General features: G+C 38.7%; 1 protein-coding gene across 2 annotated transcripts in view; it reads left to right on the forward strand.

Moving 5' to 3' along the window:
• Window positions 1-15,777, forward strand: part of TAPT1 (transmembrane anterior posterior transformation 1) — a 1,296,801-nt gene that overhangs the window by 892,433 nt on the left and 388,591 nt on the right. The window lies entirely within an intron of this gene.

A 15,777-nucleotide genomic window follows, 5' to 3' on the forward strand; every position in this document is an offset into this window, starting at 1 on the left:
TCAACTGTGGACTACCTACTATTTTCCATGTGATTATTTTGTAGCACATATTTTACAGTTCGATTTTTATTAAGTGAACTATGTGCATAACATAATTTAGGAAGTGAACATCACACCCTCCACACTGCGAAGTTTCTTCTTGGTTTGTGTATAAAGCTGCCTGCAGGACACAAGTATCTATTCCAATAGTCCATAAAAAGGCTTAGAGGAAAATATAGGGTCTTCTCGGATATGGCAGGTTTCTGTTCTTATTTGGCTGTTAACCCAGCTACTGTCGACCCAGCTTCCTGCTCAAATAAAAAATCCTTGGCTTCTTCTAATGCAGTGCCCCTGATAAAGAGGGAAATGGTTGGATCTTCATGGTATAAATATGTCCCTCTGTGGTAATCTAGCTTTTAGAATGTTAAAATTGGGAAATTTATTTTATAGTGTGTATAGAGTTTGCATGATATTTTCAATCCGTAACTGCAGTGCGAAAGTCTGATATGAATGAAATTGTTTCTAATTTGAGTTAGGTTTTGAAAAATACTTTTGAGAGGTGTGTTTGAATATGCAGATACATTTTTGAGAAATGCTATTTCTTTTGTTGTATTAAGTTTGTATGCTTGACTATGTAATCAAAACTTCTCTGATGGTTTAAAAGCCAAAATTCTAAATGCACATTTAAGTTCTGAATTTGTGTTCTAGCCCCTGTTGCAGATATTTGTGTTTACATTTTTGTGTTTAAATTGCCTGTTTAACTGTTGTAGGCCACACACTCAAGTGTGATAGCCATTTCTTTGCATTTAAAGTGTTTTTTGATTGTATCTGCTTTATTTTCTGAAAAAAAAATAATATATATATATATATATATATATATATATATATATATATATATATATATATATACTTGTTTTCCCACCTTTCTAAGCTAGTATAGTCAGACAGTTTCAGGTTAGTTTTGAATTCAGGGCTGTGTTACAAGTTTCTGTGTTTGCCTATACCTTACTTGGATAGAAGGAAGTTTCTCTGTTCAGTGTGAGAGAGGGAGCCTTGAGCAGCCTATCTGTCCCTGGAGGAGTGGTTTCAGCCCAGAAATTAGTAGTTTATTGGCCATTTTGGGCTAATTTCTCTCTTTCATTTCCCTGCTATAAAACCCGCATTTGCAAGGGTTTTGTGCTTGTATACAACTCAGCGAGCTCCTGCCTGGTGCCCTGCAGAGTTTTACAGCAACAGAGACACAAAAGCGAGACTTTGGAGTGATTAAGTATCATTTTTCTGCATTTTCTTGCTGCCTTTAGCTAATTCTGACTAAAATACTGATTTTCTAGAGTTTCTGTGATTTAAAAAGCTTGTTTCAGCTGCATATTGTACTTATTTTACTGCCTGCACTTTTAACAAAGTTGTTTTTGTGTTTAAATTACCTGTTTAACTGTTGTAGGCTACACACTCAAGTGTGATAGCAATTTCTGTGCATTTAAAGTGTTTTTTTGATTGCATCTGCATTATTTTCTGAAAAAACAAAACAAAAAAAAATACTTCTAGGCTAGTATAGTCCAGTTTTCAAGCTAGTGCTGAATTCAGGGCTGTGTTACAAGTTTCTGTGTTTGCCCATACCTTACTTGGATATAAGGAAGTTTCTCTGTTCACCGTAAGAGAGGAAGCTTTGAGCAGCCTATGTGTCCCTGAAGGAGTGGTTTCAGCCCAGAAATTAGAAGTTTATTGGCCATTTTGGGATAGTTTCTATCTCTTTCATTTCTCTGCTATAAATCCCACATTTGTAAGGTTTTTGTGCTTGTATACAGCTCAGCAAGCTCCTGCCTGATGCCCTGCAGAGTTCTACAGCAGCAGAGAAACAAAAGAGAGACTTTGGAGTGATTAAGTATCATTTTTCTGCATTTTCTTGCTACCTTTAGCTAATTCCACCTAAAATGCCAAGTTTCTAAAGTTTCTGTAATTTAAAAAGCTTGTTTCAGCTACATATTGTACTTATTTTACTGCCTGCACTTTAACAAAGTCATTTTTGTGTTTAAATTACCTGTTTAACTGTTGTAGGCTACACACTGAAGTGTGATAGCCATTTTTGTGCATTTAAAGTGTTTTTTCTGATTGTATCTGCTTTATTTTCTGAAAAAAAAAAACAAAAAAAATATATACTTGTGTTCCCGCCTTTCAAAGCTAGTATAGTCCAGTTTTCAGGTTAGTGCTGAATTCAGGGCTGTGTTACAAGTTTCTGTGTTTGCCCATACCTTACTTGGATAGAAGGAAGTTTCCCTGTTCACTGTGAGAGAGGGAGCTTTGAGCAGCCTATCTGTCCCTGGAGGAGTGGTTTCAGCCCAGAAATTAGTAGTTTATTGGCCATTTTGGGCTAATTTCTATCTTTTTCATTTCCCTGCTATAAAACCCGCATTTGCACGCCGGGCAGTGTCAGTTAGCTAGGGTATAACTATTCCCGGCTGCACGAAGTCTACTCTTCAATTTTTCCCTTGGAACTAGACAAACTTTCAACTAAAGCACTCAAACCATTCACTTCTCATCCCAGCACTTGCTCTAAACTCATAGCAAGCACTAATAAACCTTAGCACTAGACCCCCCCTATACTGTAGAGAAGGACAATGCTCTCAATTTGACCTTACCAGTTAAACCGTTCATTGTACCTATCCAGGCATGTCCAAAGGGCAGTTTCAGGTGTACTCTTCAGTCCAGCTGGTGCATCTGGGTATTTTGAGGCAATTTTACAATTGCCTCATGTATACAGACAACCCTCTCCTTCCACCAAGCACTAATACATGCGAGAGATGCAATTATACAGCCAAACTGGAGGCTAACCTCTCTCAACCCATGACTGGACCAGGTAGTCAAGAGGAGAAGGGAATTACTTGCATCACACCACCAGTCTCACATAAACCTATGAAACCAGCACAGGTAAAAAACACACATAAATACACGAAAACATACTCGGAGGCTCTAAATAAAAATCTGCAAAAGCAACAGAGACCTCCGAAGCAGACATCCAAGCAACCTCCACCCCCCAACACAAACCATGAAACACATACTTCACAAAACCCAGTGTGCCACACAGTCACAGCCCTTAAGGCAAAATAACAAACCCAACACACTAGTAATAGGTGACTCTATAGTCAGGCACACTGACGTCCCACTCCCTAGGCTGAGCAAGGAGAAGGTTACAGTTAGCTACCTGTCTGGAGCCAGGATCCGCCACATAACACAAGCACTCAGGTCACTCCAGAACAAGTACAAATATGACTCTGTCATTGTCCATGTTGGTGTGAATGACCTGAGCCATACCTCCCTGGACTACATAAAAAGAGACATGGAGAAGTTCTCTGATCACGTAGCCCAGGCCGGTATGACCCTGACCGTGAATAGCATCCTGCCCTCACCAAGAATGATACCACGGTATAGAGAAAAAAGTATCAATTTTAACAATTGGCTAAGCTTCTGGTGTCATTCAAAGGGGATCCAGTGTCTGTCAGCCTGGGATGACATGCTCGACAAGCCACGCTGCTTAGCTAGAGACAGCTTGCACCTGTCACCCTTAGGCTTTCGAATACTGGCCAAGGCACTTGCCACCCCCATAGTGCCTTTTTTAGGCAAGGCCCAAAAGACAAACCCACCGCCGTAAATAGCACAAGTAACAAAAAACTGAGGGTAATGCTACTCAATGCCAGAATTCTAAACCTCAAAATGCACGTACTCGAGGCACTCCTCAGTATGGAGGAAATCGATGTATGTGCTATAACAGAAACCTGGTTTAAGGCTTCAGAGAGCACCTCAGCACCACCAGGCTACAACTAATACCATACATTTCGGCCACAAAACCCGGACCAAAATACAAAAGGCGGGGGAGTATCTATATTCATCAAGGATACCCACACCTCCAGGTTAGTGGCACAGCACGATGCTTCAGAGATCATCCACGTGCAACTAACAAAGGGCAAAACTGCTATTCAAATTATAGCTTGCTACAGATCACCCACCATGTCCCAGGACCCCCACTCCGTATTCTTGGAAACACTGGGAAACATAAAGGTCCTACCAAACACCCCGATATTGGGTGATTTCAATTACCCAAACATTAACTGGGAGAACTACTCAAGTACAAACTCTCTTGCCTAACATTTCCTAGAATTTATAAACTTAAATGCCCTGGATCAACTAGTCAACACCCCCACCAGAGGTGGCAACATATTGGACCTGGTCATCGCCAACATGGGCAACCGGTGTTCCACACCGGAGGTCAACCCCTCGCTGGTTAGATCTGGCCATAAACTAATCACTATGGATATCCACATTCCGCCACCACCCCTGGTCAAAGAAATCACTGTGAAAAACTTTTCAAAAGCAAACTTCACTTTACTTAAGACTGAGGTGGGAAGTTTCAAAGCCCCCATGCTAAAGGATAACGCTGTCCAAGCTCCAAAATCGTTTACTACTGCACTCTACGGGCACCTACAAGAATGCATGGATCATGCTATCCCAAACAAAACCAAGACTCACTCCTCCAAGAAAAGGAAACCAGTCTGGTGGACCCCTGCCATAAACAAGCTATACAATAGGAGGAGGAAACTAGTACAGAAAAGAGTAAAATCCCAAGAAGGGAAGACATCCCTGATGAGTATCAGCAAGAAACTACGTTCCCTCATAAAATCATCCAAGGCTAGCTTTGAATGAAAAACTGCCATGGACTCCAAAGATAACCACAAGGCATTTTTTATCTATGTCAGGAATCTAAGTGGCAATTCTCAAATCTGCTCGGAGTTAGTGCAGAATGGCACAAAATACACTGAACCGACCGATATAGCCAACATCCTGGCAGACAGGTTAAGTGCAAACTTCACCCCCCTCACACCCCCAAAAGGGCCCATAACTATACCAGAAGCATGTAGTGCCCCTGAAATCACAGACACTCAGGTTAAAACAGCCCTCTCCAAAGCCAAAAACACAGCATCAGTGGGATCGGACGGTGTCCCAGACTGTGTCCTACATGAGCTCAAAGATGAACTAACCCCTTACCTAAACACACTGTTTAAACTCAGCCTCTCTACAGGCTACGTGCCCACAGAGTGGCGCACAGCAATGGTTATTCCGCTCCACAAAGGTGGAGCCACAATGGACCCCGGGATCTATCGCCCTATAAGCCTGACTAGCTTGGTCTGCAAAGCTATGGAATGCATCATCATGGATCTAATTAACGGAGACATTGGGAACCACATTGGGAACCTCCAAACACTGGACCCTATCCAGTTCAGCTTTGATAAGGGCAGATCATGCCTCCTAAGCTTGGTGGACTTCTTTGAGACAGTTACCAAGGCTATAGACAAGGGAAAGGTGGTCCACACAGCCTAACTAGACCTTGCAAAGGCCTTTGACACCATTCCCCACTCAGGTATTATAGACAAGCTCACCAGCCTGAACATAAACCACTGCGTCACAAGATGGATTGCCAACTGGCTCACGGTCAGAACCCACATGGTAAGAGTTGCGGGAGCTAGGTCTGACTCTAAACCGGTTACAAGTGATGTTCCCCAGGGCTCAGTCCTAGGACCCCTCCTGTTCTGCATATACTTGTCAGAGGTACAGGCAAGCACAGGAGGACTATGGCTGACCAGGTTCGCAGACAATTGCAAACTAGGGGCTATAATTGACTCTCTGGCTGACACAGACATCCTCCAAAAGGGTCTCACTGAGACATATACCTGGTGTCAAAACCATGGCCTCAAGCTAAATGCCAAAAAGTGCATAGTCATCCCCTTTGGAAAAAACAAAGTACCCACAAACTACCACATAGGAGGTAGCCCCCTAAATACAGAAGACGTAATAAGGGATCTGGGGACCCAAGTAGATAGTAACCTCTCCTTTGATAATCACATTGCCAAAGTGTTTAGAAAATACTTCTATGTGGCCCACGTCATCACAAAAGGGTTTGCATCCAGATCAAAATAGGTAATTGTGCCCCTCTACGCATCACTCATCAGACCCATCATAGAGTACAATGCCCCATTTGGGATGTACCTTACAAGACACCTGCAACAACTGGAAAGACCACAGAAGTACCTCACCAAGAGGATCACTGGCCTCAAGCAGATGCCCTATGCAGCTTGACTGAAGAAACTCCATCTGTACTCGGTTGCATACCACCTACTTAAAGGTGATCTCTGCCTGACATACAAGGCCATGTCCAACCCAGAATTGATGGACATGCTCCACCTAAAGAAAACCATATCCTCTCGAGCCACACGCTCCAGGGATCTAAACCTCACCACAACAATAAATAGGACGTGCTGGAGGGATAGATTCCTGTCCCAGAGACTTCCCATGCTCTGGAACAAGACTCCAATATACATTAAGCAGAGCTCTTCGCTAACCTTCTTCAAGAGAAACCTTGACGAATGGATGGGAAACAGAAAGTTTACCCCAGGGATCACTTCATTGGCTGTGCTGGGCAGAGGCACAGGGAACTAATCTAAGGGGATGGCGAAAGCCAGCTAGGCTTATAAATGCCTTTGGGCAGATAGCCTAGTACCTACCTATGAACCTATATTCTCAAACTGTGGGATGGTATAGGCAAGTTAATGCATGAGGTATCTAGGATGTTTCATGTGCCCAAATTCTACCGAAACAAAGTGTCTTCGTTTTAGGGGCAGAACAAACAAAATTCCAAGCCTAACAAAAAGTCAGAGATCCAAAAGGAAGTGGCAGGAGGATATTTCTTCAAAAGCAAACAAGAGTGATTCTTTTCTTAAAAAAAAAAAAAAAAAAAGATCAGCCTGCTGCAAAGGAAGGATTATCCAAGTTACAGAGCACCTCTACCCTCCTTTGCTCTTCTTCCTTCCTTCAAACTGTTTCTCAATCCTGCAGACTGGCTGCAAAGTCTCAAGACAAATGGGTTCGGAGTATAATTCAGAGAGGATACACTTGGCAGTGAGTAAAAAACCCTCCCTTTTCAGGGGAATTCCACCACCGGATCAGACAGAATGGTTTCCTCCTGCTTTCCGTCACATCTTAAAAGTAGGGATCATGGAAGCCGTGCCTGCCATACACAAAGGCAAATAATTTTACTCCAGAATCTTTTTGGTAGCAAAAAAGGAGTATTCTTGTAGACCTGTAATAGATTTATCCTTTCCCAAACTTAAAATGCCCATTTTGCAGTCAGTCCTGGCATTACTTCCAGATCACTGTTTCGTGGTAACTGTAGATCTTAAGGATGCTTATAATATCCTAGTTTCAGGAAATTTTGAGATTTGCACATACAGCCACATCTCATGGAGCCTCTACTTTTAAGCTCACAAGGCAAGCAATTCTGGTAACTGGAGACTGTATTATGATGTCCCTCTCACCAGGCTGAGTAAGGAGAAAGTCACAGTCAGTTTCTTTTCAGGGACCAGGATCCACCACATTATGCACACACTCACGTCTACCAGTGCCAAATTTGAGGTAAATTTGGCTTCCCAGACCAAGGGCAACCACAAGGCATTCTTTAGCTGTGTCTGCAACCTCGGCTCCCTATTAGATGATTGAAGACGCATTCTTTCTAATGCGTCTTGATTGAATTTGAAAGTGGGAAACGGCAAAATACCGAAAAGGCATATAAGTGAATTCTTTCCCTGGGAAAGAAACTGCTTGGCCGCCTTCGGTATTTTACCATTTTCGTCCCTGTAGTGCGATGGTATATTTAAGTAGGGGTGTGGGGGGCACAGCCCCCCACTTTATATAATGTTTTAAAGTTTTAATGTTTTAAAGTTTTTTTTTCTTTTTTAGAACAGCGATTTTTCCTGAGGAAAAAAAGGGGGAAAAATTGCTGTTCTGAGTGTTTGGGATTGTAAGCTTTCGCTTATATGAGGTAGATAAATCATGTTCACTTTTCTAAGCATAAGACTAGCCACAATTAAATATATAGATATGTTTAATAATAAGTTAAAAAAACATGAAAATACTGGATATCTATTTACAGTAAACACCAGTTTCGATCGCAGCAAATATAAAAAAACAACACAGATGGAAAGACTCAAACAGATACAGAAAAAAACATCTAGCTCATCTCACTATAGTTCTTTAACTAACTGAAGAATTACTGTTCCTTAGTTACTTACTAGCAAGGCAGGTGAAGGTGGATGAATGTCTTGTCAGGTCCAAAAACAGAGCACACTCATCACATCTCTCACTAGTATTCAAATATAATTTCAGTACTGGCTTACAGAATGGCATTGGATCTAGTCATCTGACTCTATTGTTTCCACACTACCCTCTCACTAGAAAATGAGTCAGGATCTGGCACTGATGTCTCACGGTATGCATATAGAACTTTAGCTAAGGTTTAATACAGCATCTGGAAACTGTAAAACAATTCCAACACTTCCACCCATCCTACAGAAACTTAATAAGCCATTCTCTGGCACCCCAGGGCAGCAGTTAATTCATCATTAAGGACAACAGAGCAGGATCCCAGCCCAGGCTTTTCAAAGACATTGTGTCTCTGGCTGCATTCAGTCCTGTGAGATAAAATCTTTATAGCCTAAACCAAGTCATTTAATTTCTTAAATTTTCTTAAGGTTAGCTTAACCCCCTTCCCTTCCCTTCTAGTATTGTCTGCTAAAATATATACATTTCATCAGTTGCAACAATATAGTCTGACATAGTACTTTTCTGAATCAAATAACCATAAGCGCTTTTGTCATGTTCATTACAAGACTTTATCAGATAAAAAATGAATTCTAAAGCCAAGTTTAAAAACCTTCCCATATCACATGATCCACCCCCAAGTTAATCGATTAATTAAAATCAACAGTAGATATGCAAAAGAAAAAAAGGAAACAAAATCACATTATACAACATCTTAAAACACATGAGTTTAAAACCTTAAAACCATAAATATGAGTGTATATCATTATGTCAATGAACCATAATAACCAAATCTATCCAAGTTGTGCCTTCATTTTTAGTACACAGTCAATAGATGCTAGTTCATTTAAACCGGGAAAACCCACAGCATTTAAACTTAGTATCCAGTAAAGTTCCCAGTTTTCCAGAAACAACTGCCAAGGTCCACCCCTTTTATTCCGTTTGACCTGCTCAGTCGCAATGAATTTGAAATAGTGTTCAGGAAATTCCAGGATGTGCCTATAAAGTGCATTTGTAGTTTTTGTTTTACCCATATGTCGTAATTATGTTCATAGATGCATTGCCATCCACTCAGTCTTGTCAATATAAAAGGCAGGACATACCTGACACAGTGCCCCATAAACTACCCCAGTACTGTTACAGTTGTAATGTCCTTTTATCCTGAATCTGAAACCATCAATTTCAAACAGTTCCCCCACATAAATGAATTTTCTCCCATTGCAAAATTTTTGGATGTTAAACTGAAAAATGTATTAAGACAAGAGACACATCTCTGTATTGATTCATGGGATTTTCTTTCCAAATGTAGTAGTGTTGTATCTGATAGTGGTCTTATATTTTTTACGTTGGATGTAAAAGATCTATTCACTGTAATTCCACATGACATTGGGTTGGATTGGTTCTGTGACTATCTGTTTAGAAAAAAGATTGAGCAAGACTGTATCAACACCTCCTACACAGAAATGGTGGAAATTGTGTTGAAAAATAATTATATTTACTTTGACAAACAGTATTTTTCAACAGGTAGGTGTTTCTATGGGAGCCTCTTGTGGGCCACTTTATGCCAACATTGTCATGTGCGAGTGGGAACGAAGATTTCTTTTTGGTTATTCTGGGTTTAATGATTGTATTCTGTACTTGAGATATTTGGATGATTTGTTTTTCATTTGGAAGGGTGATAACAACAGTGTTATTAATTTCATGGATTATATAAACAACACAACCAATTTTCTTCAGTTTACACGTGTGGTGGGGAATGACAGCATCAGTTATTTGGACGTAAGACTAGAAAAGGATGTGGTGCATGGGAGATATGTTTCCACCATTTATAGGAAGCCCACGTACTCAAATTAATTTTTGCATTTTGATACTTTTCACCCCCTCCCCTAGAAAAAAAGCGGTAGTCAAAGGACAATTTGTCAGAGTTGCAAGGATGGTCTCTAATTTTGATTCTTTTCTTGGGGAATGTAGTCTTTTAGAAGACATGTTCATAAAGAGGGACTACCCTGCAGCTTTTGTACAGGAAATTGAAAAGAAGTAGTGGTTAAGAGACAACTGGGTATTTATTCACCCATACTGGTTGGAAATTTGATAAACCTTTAAAACGGTTCTGTTACTATTAACTCTACATTCAACAGGGAAGGAAATGAGACAGAAGTAACTAACAATGTTAGTTTTATACTGTCCTTTATCACCAGATATTCTGTTGACCACCAGCAAATTCAAGAGATCTTACAAAAGAACTGGGGTATTCTAACTAGGGATGGTGAAGTTAGAGGCAAAGTTAGTATAAAACCTTCTTGTGTGGAGAAGGGGACCCAACATTAAAAATTTGGTGGAAAGACCCATAATCAAAGTTGACAATGCCCACATTAGGTGTATGTACCAATGTGGTATGTGCCATTTTTGTAAATTCATTTATGTTGGGGAACTGTTTGAAATTAATGGTTTCAGCTTTAGGATAAAAGGACATTACAACTGTAACAGTACTGGGGTAGTTTATGGGGCACTGTGACAGGTATGTCCTGCCTTTTATATTGGCAAGACTGAGAGAATGCTCAAGCAATGCATCTATGAACATGCTGTGGGTTTTCCCAGTTTAAATGAACTAGCATCTATTGGTTGTGTACTAAAAATGAAGGCACAACTTAGATAGATTTGGTTATTATGGTTCATTCACATAATGATATACACTCATATTTATGGTTTTAAGGTTTTAAACTCATGTGTTTTAAGATGTGTTTTAAGATGTTGTATAATGTGATTTCTTTTCCTTATTTTCTTTTGCATATCTACTGTTGATTTTAATTAGTCAGTTAACTTGGGGGTGGATCATGTAACATGGGAAGGATTTTTAAACTTGGCTTTTCAGTTCATTTTTTATCTGATGAAGTCTTGTAATGAACTTGACGAAAGTGCTTATGGTTATTTGATTCAATAAACAGTAGTGGACCTACTCCCGGCTTCCTGCTTTCCTTCGTATTTTTTACCTTATTTGTTGAATTGGGCTGATATAGTACTTTTCTGTCAAGCAGGACCCAGTGTTGATGCATTTTAACACAAGCAACTGTACAAATACATTTTAGCACAAGCATCTTTACAAATTAGTTTGATATTCAAATTACATAAAATTCTTTACAAAGCTCCAGCTGGCTATGCTGGCATATGTTACACATGCACTGTCCTACTCTCCCTGTCACAGCTGGCACTACCTGACATCACAAACAAATGATCAGTAGTGACATAGGAAATGTCCTGGCACTGGTCCCAACCCAATTTGGTTTCATCAAGGGCAGGTCATGCCTACTCAACCTAGTAGACTTTTTTGAGAAGGTCAGCAAAGCAGTGGATTAGGGCAAAATGGTTCATACTGCCTACCTTGACCTGGTCAAGGCATTTGACAAAACACCACACATGGACAATGTTCACAAACGCAAAATGTAGGTACAAACCTTTATGTTACCCAGTGGATAGCCAGCTGGCTCACACACAGGACACAGGAAGTTAGAACTAAGGAGTCCACATTTACAAAGAGGCCAGTCACAAGTGCAGTCCCTCAGGAATCAGTCCTGGGACTGCTTCTTTTTGGCATTAACTTTTCCAAAATCAAGGCCAATGCACTGGCCTCTAGTTGACTAAATTAGTAGATGATTGCAAATTAGGAGCTGTCATTGAATCCCCCACCAACATAAATGTTATCCATGAAGGGATGACAAAAACTCGTATCAGAGCCATGGACTACAACTAAATGCCAAGAAATGCATAATAGTATCCTTCAGGAAATCATCCACCAGGACTTGAGGACACATAGACAGCAATTTAGCCTTTGACCATCACGTGTCTACGCTAGTGAGCAAATCATTCTATGTTGTGCAAATTATAAACAAAGCTGTAGCATCTATGTCCAAGGATATCATTGTTCCACTGCATTTGGCATTCATCAGACCTATCAATGGGTACAATGCCCTCTTTAGTATGTAGTAACCAGTCATATCCAACAAGTGGAATGTCCACAGAGTTTCCTCCACTAAAAGAATAAATGGTGTAAGTAAAATGTCCTATGGAGATTACCTCAAGGCCCTATGCCTGTATCCTGTCTCCTACAGGATGTTGTTGAGGGGAGATCTTTGCCTGGCATACAAGGCATTGTCAGATCCCACTCTGATGAACCTCCTGCATATTCACAAAGCAAGCAGTACCAGAATTGTTCTAAAGGCTTAAACCTTGCCTGTGGTATAAATAGGACCTGGTGGAGAGACAGATGTATTCCAGAGTCTACCCCTTCTCTGAACCGGGCTCCCCATCCATGTGAAGCAAAGTTCATCCCTAACCCAGTTCAAATGTAACTTGGACATTGGAATAGGGAACAGGAAAGTCATCACCGGTTTGGCACCTGTCTCTCTAATGGACACAGGCAGCCTGTAAATGTTTCATCTCCCAGCCCCCTACTTGTAAATGTTTCATCTCCCTATCCCTGCTTATACTTATCAAGAGTACCAGAACTTGTCAGAGATTTGGGACGCATTTCTAGGCTTAAAAAGGCTCTTGTGGTCATTACCCTAGTAAATACCTATGAACCTATACAGTGCCTGGTTTATATTATCAGTTTTCTACATTACCCTTTGGACTAGCTGCTACACTCAAGAGTTTGCAAAGTGTCTGGCTCCAGTGGTTGCCAATTAAAGAACCCTAGGCCTCCATATTTTTCCATATTTAAAAAAAATGCTGATTTTTCCAGATTCTGTGTCCAGAAGACAGACTGATTCTGTACCCTTAGACAAGGTTGCATTCCTCCTTTCCCAAATTAAACCTTAAAAAATCCTTCCTCACATCCTCTGAATGGATTGTTTATTTGAGGTGTTAAAAAGAGACAGTAAAAAGGAAGGCCTTTCTGCCAGAAATCAAAGTTCTGACTTGACTTAGTCTTGGATCATGGATTTCTCTCTTCTAGAAGTGGCCTCAGCAAGAGAACTAGTAACTGATAAAAGAAAATGTTTTATTTGTGGAAAACTGGGTCACAGAGCAAAGAAATGTGAACAAAAGTGTATAAAATGTGAAAAGATAGGTCATTCTTGGAGTTATTGTACAAAATTAGAGAAACACACAAGAAACTACATTAACACAGGAACAGTAGAAGGAGAAAATTACATCAGGCACTATAGAGGAAGTGCAAAATGAACAAATGAATGATATTGAAGTAACAATGGAAGCGAGAGAGTATGAATGATGTAAATATAAGAAAACAAATGAAGAAGAAATAAGTAATTCAGGTGATGGAGAAAGTAAATGGGTACAAGAAGTAAAAGAGAGAATTAAAAGATAGAAAAGGTGACATAAAAATTAACGCAAGAAGAAATTATGAAAACAATTTAAAGATTATATAATAGAGACATTCTCAATATGTGGCATTACATTAAAAGATAGATTGGAATTAAGCAAGTTAACTGAAGGCAACAAAAGGAAGGAGGAAAAGGTAATAGAATTAGAAAACATACTTAAGACAGTAAATGTAGAATCAGCTGCAGGAGTAGATGGAATTGAATACTTAATGTATAAAAAAACATGCAAGAATGACAAGAATATTTCTTAGAAGTAATGAATGAATGGTTTGAAAAAGGTGTAAATGATGAAAAGATATGCCTAGGGGTAATGAAATTCATATGGAAAAAGGGAGGAAAAATGAATGTAAAAAATTGAAGACCATTAGTACTAAATAATGTAGATTATAAGATATTCATTGAAGTATAATAGAAAAAAGAATGTCAAACAAAGTTAATTGTTATCTGAGACAATCTTTGGAACTAGAAGTAAAGGAAGTCAAGAACTATTAAGATTAATAAGAGAATTGGTAGATGACATAAACAGAAGAACAGAATTAAAAATAATAGGAGATATAAATAAAGCTTTTGATAAAATTCAACACAAAGCATTATGGAAAATTTCAGAGGGCTATAACATAATTAATAAAATGTTCTAAAGTAAGTTTACAAGGAAAATAAAGTAAGATTGGTAGTCAGTGGATGGATAAGTGAAACAATAAGACTAAGAAGTGGTATTAAACTAAGGATTTCCAACCAGCAGTATCTTATCTGCTTAAATTATGAATGCAGTTTTCACTGAGGTTAATTACATATTGGAAAAAGCTAGGTATCAGGCACCAGAAGGAATTATGATTCTAGTTATGTTTATGTATGCAGATGGTTTAGTATCAACAGTTAAGAATACAGAATGAATGAAAGCCATAGAAATGCTCAATAAAGAACTGAAGCTATTAGGATTGCCTCTTGATGAAAAAGTAAAGGAATGTTTTTTTTTGTGGGGGGTACAGGACATTAAATTTAGTGAAGAGATAGAAATCTCAGGAATAAAGTTTTGGGAATGAACAATTAAGGCAACAGCAATGGAGTGATATGATGAAATATGAGGTCTTTGCATATTTTGGAGAACATTTAGGCTGTCATACAGAAAAAAGGCATATTTAAGTAACTCACTAGGTAAAATTGCACATTTACCTAATGTATGTACAATTCCTTTAGCATTAGAAAACGATTTAATAAATGTAATTTTTACGTCCATTTGGGGGTCAAGCCTAAACCCAAAGAGGCCTTCTCTATGTCAGTAACAAAGAAGGAGCGTTGAGCTTTGTAACACCAAATTGTAAGTTTTTTGTTAAATTTCTATAAAATCTTAGTAAATAGGAAAGATAATGAAAAGTTATGAAGAAAAGTCATAGCAGGGAAACAAAGTAATTTTGGTTAAGTTGGAATATTTAAAAAGAAGCAAAAAAGGTTATTGTTTAGACATGAAATTATATCAAAAGAAAATACCACTATGGAAAATTGGTACACGAAGGATAGAAAAAATAGAAGGATGTGGTATGAAAAATTTAATGGGAAATATTATTATGTTTAACCTTGGAAACATATAAGTGAAGAAGAGATCAAAGCAGTAAAAATTAGAATTAATAGGTACAAAAAATATGTAGAATTAACACATTTTTTGTGGAGATTATCAAAAAGTAATTTACCAGTCAAAGGGAAAACATGCCATATAAGACATTAAAAGGTAGAATCTGTTTACATTGTTGTGGATTAGACACTTGAACATGTTTTTATAAAGTGTAAAAGGACATTTAAACTGTGGAAGGAGATTTATGGCAAAGGATACTTAACAGAATTGGAGAACATTGAATTTATTAATATGGACATGATTGAATATAGACATTACAAAAATGTAAAACAAAATGACATCAATAAACGGGATGCAAAATTATTTTGTATAACATGGAATGAAAGAATTAATGAAGTAAAATACAATGGAAAGTGATTATTATCCAAGATTTTGAAGAAAGTAAGACTTTGGTTGTGGAGAAAAGAGTGAGTGATTAAAAAATTGATAGTTTTTAATATAATTCTAAGAATCGCATTCTAAATATTGTAAATAATGTCAGTATGCGATGAAACATAAGATGTATGTATTTGTAATTACAATAAATAACCCCTGCTAATCATTGTTGCAAGTAGGTCCCATTTTAAAGAAGCACTTCTGGTTTCCAATCCAGGTGCAGAGGTGGTCTGGAGAAACAGGGAGGCAAATGGAGAGAAGGAGTTAAAGGAGTTCTGAGAGAAATGGATGAGAAAGCAAATACTGAGACCA

Source organism: Protopterus annectens, chromosome 2.part1 (genome assembly GCF_019279795.1).
Source record: "Protopterus annectens isolate FY-2018-M chromosome 2.part1, PAN1.0, whole genome shotgun sequence".
Classification (NCBI taxonomy): Eukaryota; Metazoa; Chordata; order Ceratodontiformes; family Protopteridae; genus Protopterus; species Protopterus annectens.